This window comes from Chiloscyllium plagiosum, unplaced genomic scaffold (genome assembly GCF_037043375.1).
Source record: "Chiloscyllium plagiosum isolate Xiang-an unplaced genomic scaffold, Cpla_swu_hap1 HiC_scaffold_40, whole genome shotgun sequence".
Lineage (NCBI taxonomy): Eukaryota > Metazoa > Chordata > Chondrichthyes > Orectolobiformes > Hemiscylliidae > Chiloscyllium > Chiloscyllium plagiosum.
The window spans coordinates 40644071-40658226 of record NW_028270178.1 but is presented as its reverse complement, the minus strand read 5'-3'; positions in this window follow the sequence as shown (position 1 = coordinate 40658226).

Genomic DNA, 14156 nt, shown 5'->3' with positions numbered 1-14156 from the left:
GACCCCTCTCTGTACCCCTCTCTCCACTAATCTCTCTGTCACCCACTCTCTCTGTCCCCGTCTCTCTGTCCCCGTCACTCTGTCCCCCTCTCTCTATCCCGCTCTCTTTGTCCCCTCTCTCTGCCCCCCTCTCTCTGCCCCCTCTCTCTCTCCCCCTCTCTCTCCCCCTCTCTCTGCACCCCCCGACCCTCTCTCTCTGTATCCCCCCTCTCTCTACCCCCTTCTCTGTACCCCCTCTGTCTGTCCCTCCTCTCTCTGTCTCCCTCTCTCTGTACCCTCCTCTCTCTGTAACCCACTCTCTGTCCACCCCCTCTCTGCCCCCTCTCTCTGCTCCCCCCTCTGTGGCCCATCTCTCTGTCCCACATCTCTCTGTCCCTCATCTTTCTGCTCCCGTCCCCCTCTCTTTCCTGCGTCTCTCTGTACCCCCTCTCTCTGTCCCACTCTCTCTGTCCCCTCTCACTCTGTGTCCGTCTTTCTGTCCCCCACGCTCTCTCTGTACCCCCTCCCTCTGTAAGCCACTCTGTGTCTATACTCTCTCTGCCCCCCACTCTGCCACCACTCCTCTGCCCCCCTCTCACTATGCACCCCACTCTCTGTCCCCCCTGCCTCTGCCCCCCCTTTGTCCAACCCTCTCTCTGCCCCCTCTCTCTGCCCCCTCTGTTTGCCCCCTCTCTCTGCCCCTCTCTCTGTTCCCTCTCTCTATCCCCCTCTTTCTGTCCCCCCTCTCACTGGCCCCCTTCTCGCTGTCCCCCGTCTCTCTGTCCCCCTCTCTCTGTCCATCCTCTCTCTGTCCTCCCTCTCTCTCTTTCCCCCCTCTCTGTCCCCTTCTCACTGTCCCCTCTCTCTCTCTATCCCCCCTCTCTCTGCCCCACGCTCTCTGTCCACCCTCTCTGTACCACCCTCTCTGTCCCCGTCCACTCTGTCCACCTCCTCGCTGCCCCCCTCTGTCGACCATCTATCTGTCTCTCTCTGTGTCCCTCCTCTCTGTCCCCCTCTCTCTGTCCCCATTTCTCTGTCCTCTCTCTCTATCCCCCTCTCTCTGTCCTTCCTCTCTCTTACCCCTCTCTCTCTGTCCACCTCTCTCTCTGTGTCCCCTCTTTCTCTGTCCCCCCTCTCTTTGTCCCCACTCACTCTGTCCTTCCTCTCTCTGTCCCCTCTCACTGACCCCCCTCTCTCTGCCCCCCTCACTCTTACCCTTCTCTCTGGCCTCTCTCTCTCTGTCCCCTCTCTCTCTATGTCCCACCTCTCTCTCATCCTCTCCATCCCCCTCTCTCATTGACCCCCCTCTCTCTATCCCCCTCACTCTGTCCCCCTCTCTCTGTCTCCCCTTCCTCTCTTACCCTCTCTCTCTGTCCTCCTCTCTCTGCCCCCTCTCTCTCTTCCCCTCTCTCTGTCCCCCCCCTCTGTGCCCCCTCTCTCTGTACCCCCCTCTCTCTGTCCCACCTCTCTCTGTCCCCCTCTCTCTGTACCTTCCTCTCTCTGTACCCCGCTCTCTGTCCACCCCCTCTCTGCACCCCTCTCTCTCTCCCCTCTCTCTCTGTCCTCCTCTCTCTGTCCCCCTCTCTCTCTTCCCCTCTCTCTGTCCCCCCCTCTCTGTCCCCCCTCTCTCTGTATCCCCCTCTCTCTGTCCCACCTCTCTCTGTCTCCCATCTCTCTGTCCCACGTCTCTCTATCCCTCATCTCTCTGCCCCCGCACCCCTCTCTTTCCTGCGTCTCTCTGTATCGCCTCTCTCTGTCCCCCACTCTATCTGTACCCCTTCTCTCTCTGTACGCCTCTCTGTGTCGACACTCTCTCTGTCTCCCCTCTCTCTGCCCCCCTTCTCTGCCCCCTCTCTCTGTGCACCCCTCTCTCTGTCCCCCTCTCTCTGCCCTCCTTTGTCCAAACGTCTCTCTGCCCCCTCTGTTTGCCCCCTCTCTCTGCTCCTTTCTCTGTCCCCTCTCTCTATCCCTCGTTCTTTGTTGCCCCACTCTGTCCCCCTCTCTTTGTCCCCCCTCTCTTTGTTACCCCCTCTCTCTGTCACCCCCTCTCTCTGTCACCCTTTCTCTCTGTCACCCCCTCTTTCTGTTCCCCTCTCTCTGCACCACTCGCTCTGTCTCCCCTCTCCCTGTCCCTCCTTTCTCTGTCCCCCTCTCTCTGCCCCCTCTCTCTGTCGCCCCTCTCTCTGTCCCCTCTCTCTCTCCCTTCCCTCTCTGTCCCACCCCTCTGTCCCACCCCTCTGTCCCGCCCTCTCTGTTCCCCCTCTCTCTCTGTCCTCCCTCTCTCTGTCCTCCCAGTCCCTTCCCTCACTGCCACCCCCCGTTCAACCCCCACTATCTGTTCCCTCTCTCTCTGTCTCCTCTCTCTCTGTCCCCCGTCTCTCTATCCCCTCTCTGGCTCTCTCTGCCCCCCTTCCCTGCCCCGCTCTCTCTGTCCCCCTCTCTGTGTCCCCATCTGCTCCGCCCCTCTGTCTGTCCCGCCTTCTGTCCCCCCTCTCTCTGTCCCCCCACTCTGACATCCCCTCTGCCCCACACTCTCTCTCCTCCTCTCTCTGACCCTCCCACTGCTCCTCCCCTCCTTCTGTACCCCCGTCCACTCTCTCTCTGTCCCCCCACTCTCTGACCCCTTCTGTCTTCCCCCTCTCTCTGTCCCCCTCTCTCTGTCCCCCTCTCTCTATTCCTCCTCTCTCTCTACCCCGCTCTCTGTCCACCCTCTCTCTGCCCCCCCTCTCTGCAACCCCTTCTCTGCCGCCCTCTCTCTCTCCACCCATCACTCTGTCTCCCCCGTCTCTGTCCCCCCTCTGTCTGTCCCACTCTTTCCGTCCCCCCTCTATTTGTCCCCCTCTCTCTGTCCCCCCTCTCTGTGTCACCCTTTCTCTCTGTCACCCCCTCTTTCTGTTCCCCTCTCTCTGCACCACTCGCTCTGTCTCCCCTCTGTCCACCCCTCTCTCTGTCCTCCATCTCTCTGTCCTCCCCTCTCTGTGTCCCCCTCTCTCTCTGCCCCACTGTCTCTGTCCCCCCTCTCTGTCCCCCCTCTCTGTCACCCCCTCTCTTGGCCCCATCTCTCTCTGTTCCCCTCTCTCTGTCCACCTCACTCTGCCCCCCTCTCTCTCTGTACCCCTCTCTCTCCCCCATCTGCACCCATCTCTCTGTCACCCCCTCTCTCTGTTTCCCGTCTCTCTCTATCCCCTCTCTTTCTGCTCCCACTCTCTGCCCCACCCTTTGTCCACTCAACTCTCAGTCACCCCTCTCTCTGTTCGCCCTCTCTCTTTGCCCCACTCTCTCTGCCGCCTCTCTGTCCCCCGTCTGTCCTCCCCTTTCTTGACCCCATCTCTCGCTGTCCCCCTCTCTCTGTCCCACCACTCTCTGTCCCCGCCCTCTGTCCTCTCTCTCTCTGTCCTCCCTCTCTCTGTTCTCCCTCTCTCGTCCCACTCTCTCTGTCCCCGTCTCTCTGTCCCCGTCACTCTGTCCCCCTCTCTCTATCCCGCTCTCTTTGTCCCCTCTCTCTGCCCCCCTCTCTCTGCCCCCTCTCTCTCTCCCCCTCTCTCTGCCCCCTCTCTGCACCCCCCGACCCTCTCTCTCTGTATCCCCCCTCTCTCTACCCCCTTCTCTGTACCCCCTCTGTCTGTCCCTCCTCTCTCTGTCTCCCTCTCTCTGTACCCTCCTCTCTCTGTAACCCACTCTCTGTCCACCCCCTCTCTGTCCTCCCTCTCTCTCTTTCCCCCCTCTCTGTCCCCTTCTCACTGTCCCCTCTCTCTCTCTATCCCCCCTCTCTCTGCCCCACGCTCTCTGTCCACCCTCTCTGTACCACCCTCTCTGTCCCCGTCCACTCTGTCCACCTCCTCGCTGCCCCCCTCTGTCGACCATCTATCTGTCCCTCTCTGTGTCCCTCCTCTCTGTCCCCCTCTCTCTGTCCCCATTTCTCTGTCCTCTCTCTCTATCCCCCTCTCTCTGTCCTTCCTCTCTCTTACCCCTCTCTCTCTGTCCACCTCTCTCTCTGTGTCCCCTCTTTCTCTGTCCCCCCTCTCTTTGTCCCCACTCACTCTGTCCTTCCTCTCTCTGTCCCCTCTCACTGACCCCCCTCTCTCTGCCCCCCTCACTCTTACCCTTCTCTCTGGCCTCTCTCTCTCTGTCCCCTCTCTCTCTATGTCCCACCTCTCTCTCATCCTCTCCATCCCCCTCTCTCATTGACCCCCCTCTCTCTATCCCCCTCACTCTGTCCCCCTCTCTCTGTCTCCCCTCCCTCTCTTACCCGCTCTCTCTGTCCTCCTCTCTGTGTCCTCCCTCTCTCTGTCGCCCTCTCTCTATCCCCATCTCTCTCTGTCCTCACTGTCTCTGTCGCCCTCTCTCTGTCCCCCCTCTGTCTGTCCCCCTCCATCTGTCCCCCTCTCTCTGCCCCCCCTCTCTCTGTCCCCTCTCCCTCTGTCCCCCTCTCTGTCCCCGTCTCTGTCCCCCTCTCTCTCTAACCCCCCTTTTTCTCTGTACCCTTCTCTCTGTCCCCCTCTCTCTGCAGCCCCCTCTCTGCCACCCTCTCTCTTTCCCCTCTCTCTCTGCCCCCTCTCTCTGCCCCCTTTCTACACCCCTTTCTCTGTCCCCCATCTCTCTGTCCTCCTCTCTCTCTGATCTCCCTCTCTCTCTGACCCACTCTCTCTGTCCCCTCTCTTTCTGTCCCTATCTCTCTGTCCCCTCTCTTTCTGTCCCCCTCGCTCTCTGTTCCCCTCTCTCTCTGACCCCTCTCTGTACCCCTCTCTCCACTAATCTCTCTGTCACCCACTCTCTCTGTTCCCCCCCTCGCTGTCCACCCATCCCTCTGTCCTCCCCTCTCTCTGTTCCACCTCTCTCTCGGCCTCATCTCTCTCTGACCCCTCTCTCTGTCCCACTCTCTCTGTCCTCCCTCACTCTCTCCTCTCTCTCTGTCCTTCCTCTCTATGTCCCCCTCTCTCTGTCCCCCCTCTCTCTGTCCTCCCTCTCTCTATCCTCCCTCTCTCAGTCCTCCCTCTCTCTGTCTCACTCTCTCTGTCCTCCCTCTCTCTGTCCAACTGTCTCTGTCCCACTCTCTCTGACCCCGTCTCTCTGACCCCCTCCCTCTCTTACCCCCTTTCTCTGTCCCCCTCTCTCTCTGTCACCTCTCTCTCTGCCCCCCCTCTCTGTCCCCTCTCTCTGTCCCCCCTCTCTATCCCCTCTCTCTCTCTTTCTACCCCCTTTCTCTGTCCCCCTGTCTCCCACCCCTCTCCGTCCCCCTCTCACTCTGTCCCCCTCTCTCTGTCCCCGCTCTCTCTGTACCCCCCTCTCTATGTGCCCCCCGTACTCCCTCCCTCTATCCCCCTCCCTCTGTCCCCCCACTCTGTCCCCCCACTCTGGCCCCCAACTCTCTGCCCCACTCTCTGTCCCCCTCTCTCTGTCCCCTCTCTCTGCCCCGCACCCTCTGTCCTCCCACTGTCTCTGCCCCCCTCTCTCTGTCCCCCCTCTCTCTGTCCCACAGCCGCTCTCCCCCAACTATCTGTCCCTGTCTCTCTGTCCTTAACTGTCCCCTCTCTCTGTCCCCATCTCTCTGTCCCCTCTCTCTGCCCCCCTCTCTCTCTGCCCCCTATCTCTCTGCCCCCCCCCTGTCTGTCTTCCTGTCTCTGATCCCCTCTCTCTGTCCCCCCTTCTCTGTCCCCCGTCTCTGTCCCCTTGTCTCTCTATACCCTCTCTCTGTACCAATGTTTCTGTCCCCCTCTCCCTGACTCCCCTCTCTATGCAGCCCCGTCTCTGCTGCCCTCTCTCTCCACCCATCTCTCTGTCACCCCCTCTCTCTGTCCCCCTCACTCTCTGTCCCCCCTCTCTCTGCCCCCCTCTGTCTACCTATCTCTCTGTCCCCTTCTCTCTGTCCTCCTCTCTCTCTGTTCCCCTCTCTCTGCCCCACTCTCTCTGTCCCCTCTCTCTCTGTGTCCCCTCTCTGTCTCCCAGTCTCTGTCCTCCTTACTCTCTGTACCCCACTCTCTCTGTCCCCCTCTCTCTGTACCCCTCTCTCCGTCCCCACTCTCTCTGTCCACCCCTCTCTACACCCCCTCTCTGCTGCCCTCTCTCTCCACACATCTCTCTATCTCCCCCTCTCTCTGTCCCTCCTCTGTCTGTCCCCCTGTCTGTACCCCTCTCTCTGTCCCCCTCTCTCTGCCACCCGTCTCACTCTATATCTCCCCTCTCTTTCTGTACCCCTCTCTCTGTCCCTACTCTCTCTGTCCCCCTCTCTCTTCACTGCCTCTCTGCCGCCCTCTCTCTCCACACATTTCTCTATCTCCCTCTCTCTCTGTCACCCTCTCTCTGTCCCCCTCTATCTGGAAACGTCTCTCTCTGTCCCCCTCTCCCTGTCCCCCTCTCTCTGTCCCCCTCTCTCTGTCACCCCACTCTGCCCCCTCTCTCTCTCTGCTCCCCTCTCTGTGTACCCCTCTCTTTGCCCCCTTCTCTCTGACCCCCACTCTCAGCACCCCTCTCTCTGCCGCACTCTCTCTCCACCCATCTCTCAATCTCCCCCTCTCGCCGGTCCCCCCTGTATATCCCCCTCTCTCTGTCCCCCCTCTCTGTCCCTGTCTCTGTCCCCTCTCTCTCTATCCCCCCTCTCTCTGAACCCATTTCTCTGTCCCCCTCTCTCTGCCCCCCCTCTCTCTGTCCCCGCTCACTCTGACCTACCTATCTCCGTCCCCCCCTCTCTGTCCTTCCTCTCTCTGCCCCTCTCTCTTTCCCCCTCTCTCTGCCCCCCTCTCTCTTACCCCTTCCTCTGCCCCCTCTCTCTGTATCCCTCTCTCTGTCCCCCTCTCTCTGTCACCCCACTCTGCCCCCTCTCTCTCTGCTCCCCTCTCTGTGTACCCCTCTCTTTGCCCCCTTCTCTCTGTCCCCCACTCTCAGCACCCCTCTCTCTGCCGCACTCTCTCTCCACCCATCTCTCAATCTCCCCCTCTCGCCTGTCCCCCCTGCATATCCCCCTCTCTCTGTCCCCCCTCTCTGTCCCCGTCTCTGTCCCCTCTCTCTCTATCCCCCCTCTCTCTGAACCCATTTCTCTGTCCCCCTCTCTCTGCCCCCCCTCTCTCTGTCCCCGCTCACTCTGTCCTCCCTATCTCTGTCCCCCTCTCTCTGTCCTTCCTCTCTCTGCCCCCTCTCTCTGCCCCCCTCTCTCTTACCCCTCCCTCTGCCCTCTCTCTGTACCCCTCTCTCTGTCCCCCTCTCTCCCCTCACCGTCCCCCTCTTTCTTTGTCCCCCCCATATCCACCTCACTGTCACCCCTCTCTCTGTCCCCTCTCTCTCTGTACCCCTCTCGTCGTCCCCCTCTCTCTGTCCCCCTCTCTCAGCACCCCCCTCTGCCGCACGCTCTCTCCACCTATCTCTCAATTTCCCCCTCTCGCTGTCCCCCCCGTCTGTCCCCCTCTCTCTGTCCCCCCTCTCTCTATCCCCCACTCTCTCTACCCCTCTCTCTGTCCCCCTCTCTCTGTCACCCCTCTCTCTGCCCCCCCCTCTCTCTCCCCCTCTCTCTGACCCCGCTCTCTCTGATCTCCCTATCCCTATCCCCCTCTCTCTGTCCTTCCTTTCTCTGTCCCCGTCTCTGTCCCCTCTCTCTGCCCCCTCTCTCTTTCCCCTCTCTCTCTGTCCCCTCTCTCTGTCCACCTCGCTCTGTGTCCCCTCTTTCTCTGTCCCCCTCTCTCTTTCCCCGCTCTCTCTGTCCTTCCTCTATCTGTCCCCTCTCTCTGTCCCCCCTCTCTCTGCCCCCTCACTCTTACCCCTCTCTCTGTCCCCTCTCTCTCTGTCCACATCTCTCTCTCTGTTCCGTCTCTCTCTGTCCCCCCTCTCTCCCCCTCTCCGTCCCCCTCTCTCTTTTTCCTCCCCTTCTCTTTATCCCCCTCACTCTGTCCCCGCTCTCTCTGTCCCCTCTCTCTGTCCCCCTCTCTGCCCCCTCTGTCTGTCCTCCTCAATCTGTCCCTCTCTCTCTGTCCCCCCTCTCTCCCCCTCTCCGTCGCCTCTCTCTTTTTCCTCCTCCTTCTCTGTATCCCCCTCACTCTGTCCCCTCACTCTCTGTCCACATCTCTCTCTCTGTTCCCTCTCTCTCTGTCCCCCCTCTCTCCCCCTCTCCGTCCCCCTCTCTCTTTTTTCTCCCCCTTCTCTGTATCCCCCTCACTCTGTCCCCGCTCTCTCTGTCCCCTCTCTCTTTCTGTCCCCCCTCTCTCCGTCGCCCTCTCTCTGCCCCCTCTCTGTCCTCCTCAATCTGTCCCTCTCTCTCTATACCGCCTCTCTCTGTGTCCCTCTCTCTGTCCCCCCTCTCTCTGTCCCCTCTCCCTCTGTCCCCTCTCTCTGATCCCCTCTCTCTGTCCCACACCCACTGTCCCCCTCTCTCTGTCCCCACCTCTCTGTCCCACTCTCTCTGCCCCCTCTCTCTGTCCCCCCTCTCTCTGTCCCACACCCGCTGTCCCCCAACTCTCTGTCCCTGTCTCTGTCCTTATCTCTCCCCCTCTCTTTGTCCCCCTCTCTCTGTCCACGTATCTCTCTCTGTGCCCCCACTCTCTCTGTCCCCCCTCTCTCTCTCCCCCTCTCTCTGTCCCCCTCTGTCTGTCCCCATCTCTGTCCCCCTCTCTCTGTCTCCCTCTATCTCTGTACCCTTCTCTCTGCCCCCTTCTCTCTGTCCACCCTCTCTCTGAACGCCCGCTCTGTCCCCGTCTCTGTCCCGCTCACTCTCTCTATTCCCCCTCTCTCTGTACACCTCGCTCTGTCCCCCTCTCTCTGTTTCCTCCCCCTTCTCTGTATCCCCCTCACTCTGTCCCCGCGCTCTCTGTCCCCCTATCTCTTTCTGTCCCCGCTCTCTCTGACGCCTCTGTCTGTTCTCCCTCTCTCTGTCGCCCTCTCTCTGTCCCCCCCTGTCTGTCCCCCCTCTCTGTCCCCCTCTCTCTGTCCCCCTCTCTCTCTGTACCCCTCTCTCTGCCCCCCTTCTCTCTGTCACCCCTCTCTCTGAACGCCCCTCTCTGCCGTGCTCTCTCTTCACCCATCTCTCTATCTCCCCCTCTCTCTGTCCCCCTCTGTCTGTCTTCCTGTCTCTGATCCCCTCTCTCTGCCCCCCTCTCTGTCCCCTCTCTCTGTCCCCTCTCTCTGTCCCTCTCTCTCTGTCCCCTCTCTCTGTCCACACTTTCTCCGCCACCCTCTCTCTGTCCCCACTCTCTCTGTCCAGCATCCTCTGTGCCCCCCACTCTCGCTGTCCCCCTCTCTCTGTTCCCCTCTCTCTGTCCCCGCTCTCTCTGTCCCCCCCCTCTCTGCAGCCCCCTCTCAGCTGCCCTCGTTCTCCACCCATCTCTCTGTCTCCCCTCTCTCTGTCCCCCTCATTCGCTGTCCCCCTCTCTCTGTCACTCCCCATCTATCCCTCTCTCTGTCCCCTCTCTCTCTGTCCCCCCTCACTCCGTCGCCCCTCTCTCTGTCCCCCTCACTCTCTATCCCCCTCTCTCTGCCTCCCCATCTGCCCCTCTCTCTGTCCCCCTCTCTCTCTGTCCCCCTCTCTCTCTGTCCCCTCTCTCTCTCTGTCCCCCCTCTCTCTGTCCCCCTCTCTCTCTGACCCCCTCTCTCTGTACACCCCTCTCTCCACCAATCTCTCTGACACCCACTCTCTCTGCCCCCCTGTCTCTGCTCCCCCTCTCTGCCCCCACCCTGTCCAACCCTCTCTCTGTCCCCCCCTCTCTGCCCCCCTCTCTCTCTCTGCCCCCTCTCTCAGTCCCCCCTCCCTCTATCTTCTCTGTCTGTTTCCCTCTCTCTCTGTTCCCCCACTCTCTGTCCCCCCACTCTCTGTCCCCTCTCTCTGTCCCCTCTCTCTGTCCCTCTCTCTCTGTCCCCTCTCTCTGTCCACACTTTCTCTGCCACCCTCTCTCTGTCCCCACTCTCTCTGTCCAGCATCCTCTGTCCCCCCCCACTCTCGCTGTCCCCGCTCTCTCTGTCCTCCCTCTCTCTATCCTCTGTCCTCCCACTCTCTGTCCCTGTCTCTCTGTCCTTATCTGTCTCCCTCTCTCTGGACCGCACCCTCTGTCCCCCCGCACTCTGTCCACGTCTCTCTGTCACCCCTCTGTCCCCCCTCTCTCTGTCCCACCTCTGTCTGTCCCCCATCTCTGTCCCCCGTCTCTCTGTAACCCTCTCTCTCTCTCCACCCTCTCTCCCTTTACCCCTCTCTCTGTCCAGCCTCTCTCTGTCCTCCTCTCTCTGTCCCTTCTCTCTCTGCACCCCCTCTCTGACCCCCTCTCTGCCACTTCTCTGCCTTCCCTCTCTCCGTCACCCCCTCTCCCTCTGTACCCCCTCTCTCTGTATACCCCGCTCTCTCTCCCCCCTCCCTCGGTCCCCCTCCCACTCTTGTCTCCCCTCCTTCTCTGCCCCCTCTCTCTGTTCCCCATCTCTCTGTCCCCCTCTCTATCCCCTCTTTCTATCCCCCCTCTCTGTCCACATCTCTCTGTCCCAATCTCTCTCTCCTCCCTCTCTCTGCCCCCCTCTCTCTGCCCCCTCTCTCTTACCCCTTCCTCTGCCCCCTCTCTCTGTATCCCTCTCTCTGTCCCCCTCTCTCTGTCACCCCACTCTGCCCCCTCTCTCTCTGCTCCCCTCTCTGTGTACCCCTCTCTTTGCCCCCTTCTCTCTGTCCCCCACTCTCAGCACCCCTCTCTCTGCCGCACTCTCTCTCCACCCATCTCTCAATCTCCCCCTCTCGCCTGTCCCCCCTGTATATCCCCCTCTCTCTGTCCCCCCTCTCTGTCCCCGTCTCTGTCCTCTCTCTCTCTATCCCCCCTCTCTCTGAACCCATTTCTCTGTCCCCCTCTCTCTGCCCCCCCTCTCTCTGTCCCCGCTCACTCTGACCTCCCTATCTCTGTCCCCCTCTCTCTGTCCTTCCTCTCTCTGCCCCCTCTCTCTGCCCCCTCTCTCTTACCTCTCCCTCTGCCCTCTCTCTGTACCCCTCTCTCTGTCCCCCTCTCTCCCCTCACCGTCCCCCTCTTTCTTTGTCCCCCCCATATCCACCTCACTGTCACCCCTCTCTCTGTCCCCTCTCTCTCTGTACCCCTCTCGTCGTCCCCCTCTCTCTGTCCCCCTCTCTCAGCACCCCCCTCTGCCGCACGCTCTCTCCACCTATCTCTCAATTTCCCCCTCTCGCTGTCCCCCCCGTCTGTCCCCCTCTCTCTGTCCCCCCTCTCTCTATCCCCCACTCTCTCTCTACCCCTCTCTCTGTCCCCCTCTCTCTGTCACCCCTCTCTCTGTCCCCCCCTCTCTCTCCCCCTCTCTCTGACCCCACTCTCTCTGATCTCCCTATCCCTATCCCCCTCTCTTTGTCCTTCCTTTCTCTGTCCCCGTCTCTGTCCCCTCTCTCTGCCCCCTCTCTCTTTCCCCTCTCTCTTTCCCCGCTCTCTCTGTCCTTCCTCTATCTGTCCCCTCTCTCTGTCCCCCCTCTCTCTGCCCCCTCACTCTTACCCCTCTCTCTGACCCCTCTCTCTCTGTCCACATCTCTCTCTCTGTTCCCTCTCTCTCTGTCCCCCCTCTCTCCCCCTCTCCGTCCCCCTCTCTCTCTTTTTCCTCCCCTTCTCTTTATCCCCCTCACTCGGTCCCCGCTCTCTCTGTCCCCTCTCTCTTTCTGTCCCCGCTCTCTCTGTCCCCCTCTCTGCCCCCTCTGTCTGTCCTCCTCAATCTGTCCCTCTCTCTCTGTCCCCCCTCTCTCCCCCTCTCCGTCGCCTCTCTCTTTTTCCTCCCCCTTCTCTGTATCCCCCTCACTCTGTCCCCTCACTCTCTGTCCACATCTCTCTCTCTGTTCCCTCTCTCTCTGTCCCCCCTCTCTCCCCCTCTCCGTCCCCCTCTCTCTTTTTTCTCCCCCTTCTCTGTATCCCCCTCACTCTGTCCCCGCTCTCTCTGTCCCCTCTCTCTTTCTGTCCCCCCTCTCTCCGTCGCCCTCTCTCTGCCCCCTCTGTCTGTCCTCCTCAATCTGTCCCTCTCTCTCTATACCGCCTCTCTCTGTGCCCCTCTCTCTGTCCCCCCTCTCTGTCCCCTCTCCCTCTGTCCCCTCTCTCTGACCCCCTCTCTCTGTCCCACACCCACTGTCCCCCTCTCTCTGTCCCCACCTCTCTGTCCCACTCTCTCTGCCCCCTCTCTCTGTCCCCCCTCTCTCTGTCCCACACCCGCTGTCCCCCAACTCTCTGTCCCTGTCTCTGTCCTTATCTCTCCCCCTCTCTTTGTCCCCCTCTCTCTGTCCACGTATCTCTCTCTGTGCCCCCACTCTCTCTGTCCCCCCTCTCTCTCCCCCTCTCTCTGTCCCCCTCTCTCTGTCCCCCTCTCTCTGTCACCCCTCTCTCTGTCCCCCCCTCTCTCTCCCCCCTCTCTGACCCCGCTCTCTCTGATCTCCCTATCCCTATCCCCCTCTCTCTGTCCTTCCTTTCTCTGTCCCCGTCTCTGTCCCCTCTCTCTGCCCCCTCTCTCTTTCCCCTCTCTCTCTGTCCCCTCTCTCTGTCCACCTCTCTCTGTGTCCCCTCTTTCTCTGACCCCTCTCTCTTTCCCCGCTCTCTCTGTCCTTCCTCTATCTGTCCCCTCTCTCTGTCCCCCCTCTCTCTGCCCCCTCACTCTTACCCCTCTCTCTGACCCCTCTCTCTCTGTCCACATCTCTCTCTCTGTTCCCTCACTCTCTGTCCCCCCTCTCTCCCCCTCTCCGTCCCCCTCTCTCTTTTTCCTCCCCTTCTCTTTATCCCCCTCACTCTGTCCCCGCTCTCTCTGTCCCCTCTCTCTTTCTGTCCCCGCTCTCTCTGTCCCCCTCTCTGCCCCCTCTGTCTGTCCTCCTCAATCTGTCCCTCTCTCTGTATGTCCCCCCTCTCTCCCCCTCTCCGTCGCCTCTCTCTTTTTCCTCCCCCTTCTCTGTATCCCCCTCACTCTGTCCCCTCACTCTCTGTCCACATCTCTCTCTCTGTTCCCTCTCTCTCTGTCCCCCCTCTCTCCCCCTCTCCGTCCCCCTCTCTCTTTTTTCTCCCCCTTCTCTGTATCCCCCTCACTCTGTCCCCGCTCTCTCTGTCCCCTCTCTCTTTCTGTCCCCCCTCTCTCCGTCGCCCTCTCTCTGCCCCCTCTGTCTGTCCTCCTCAATCTGTCCCTCTCTCTCTATACCGCCTCTCTCTGTGCCCCTCTCTCTGTCCCCCCTCTCTCTGTCCCCTCTCCCTCTGTCCCCTCTCTCTGACCCCCTCTCTCTGTCCCACACCCACTGTCCCCCTCTCTCTGTCCCCACCTCTCTGTCCCACTCTCTCTGCCCCCTCTCTCTGTCCCCCCTCTCTCTGTCCCACACCCGCTGTCCCCCAACTCTCTGTCCCTGTCTCTGTCCTTATCTCTCCCCCTCTCTTTGTCCCCCTCTCTCTGTCCACGTATCTCTCTCTGTGCCCCCACTCTCTCTGTCCCCCCTCTCTCTCCCCCTCTCTCTGTCCCCCTCTCTCTGTACACCTCGCTCTGTCCCCACTCTCTCTGTCCCCCCTCTCTGCAGCCCCCTCTCAGCTGCCCTCGTTCTCCACCCATCTCTCTGTCTCCCCTCTCTCTGTCCCCCTCACTCGCTGTCCCCCTCTCTCTGTCACCCCCCATCTATCCCTCTCTCTGTCCCCTCTCTCTCTGTCCCCCCTCACTCCATCGCCCCTCTCTCTGTCCCCCTCACTCTCTATCCCCCTCTCTCTGCCTCCCCATCTGCCCCTCTCTCTGTCCCCCTCTCTCTCTGTCCCCTCTCTCTCTGTCCCCCCTCTCTCTGTCCCCCTCTCTCTCTGACCCCCTCTCTCTGTACACCCCTCTCTCCACCAATCTCTCTGACACCCACTCTCTCTGCCCCCCTGTCTCTGCTCCCCCTCTCTGCCCCCACCCTGTCCAACCCTCTCTATGTCCCCCCCTCTCTGCCCCCTCTCTCTCTCTGCCCCCCTCTCTCAGTCCCCCCTCCCTCTATCTTCCCTGTCTGTTTCCCTCTCTCTCTGTCCTCCCTCTCTCTGTCCTCCCTCTCTCTGTCCCCCTCTCTCTCTGTCCCCCTCTCTCTCTGTCCCCTCTCTCACTGCCCCCTCTCTCTATCCCCCTCTCTCTCTTCTCTCGCTCTCTCTGCTCCCTTTCTCTGTCCCCCCGTCTCCCTCCCCTCTCCGTACCCCTGTCACTCTGTCCCCCCCTCTCTCAGTCCCCCCTCTCTCTGTATCCCCCTCTCTCTGACC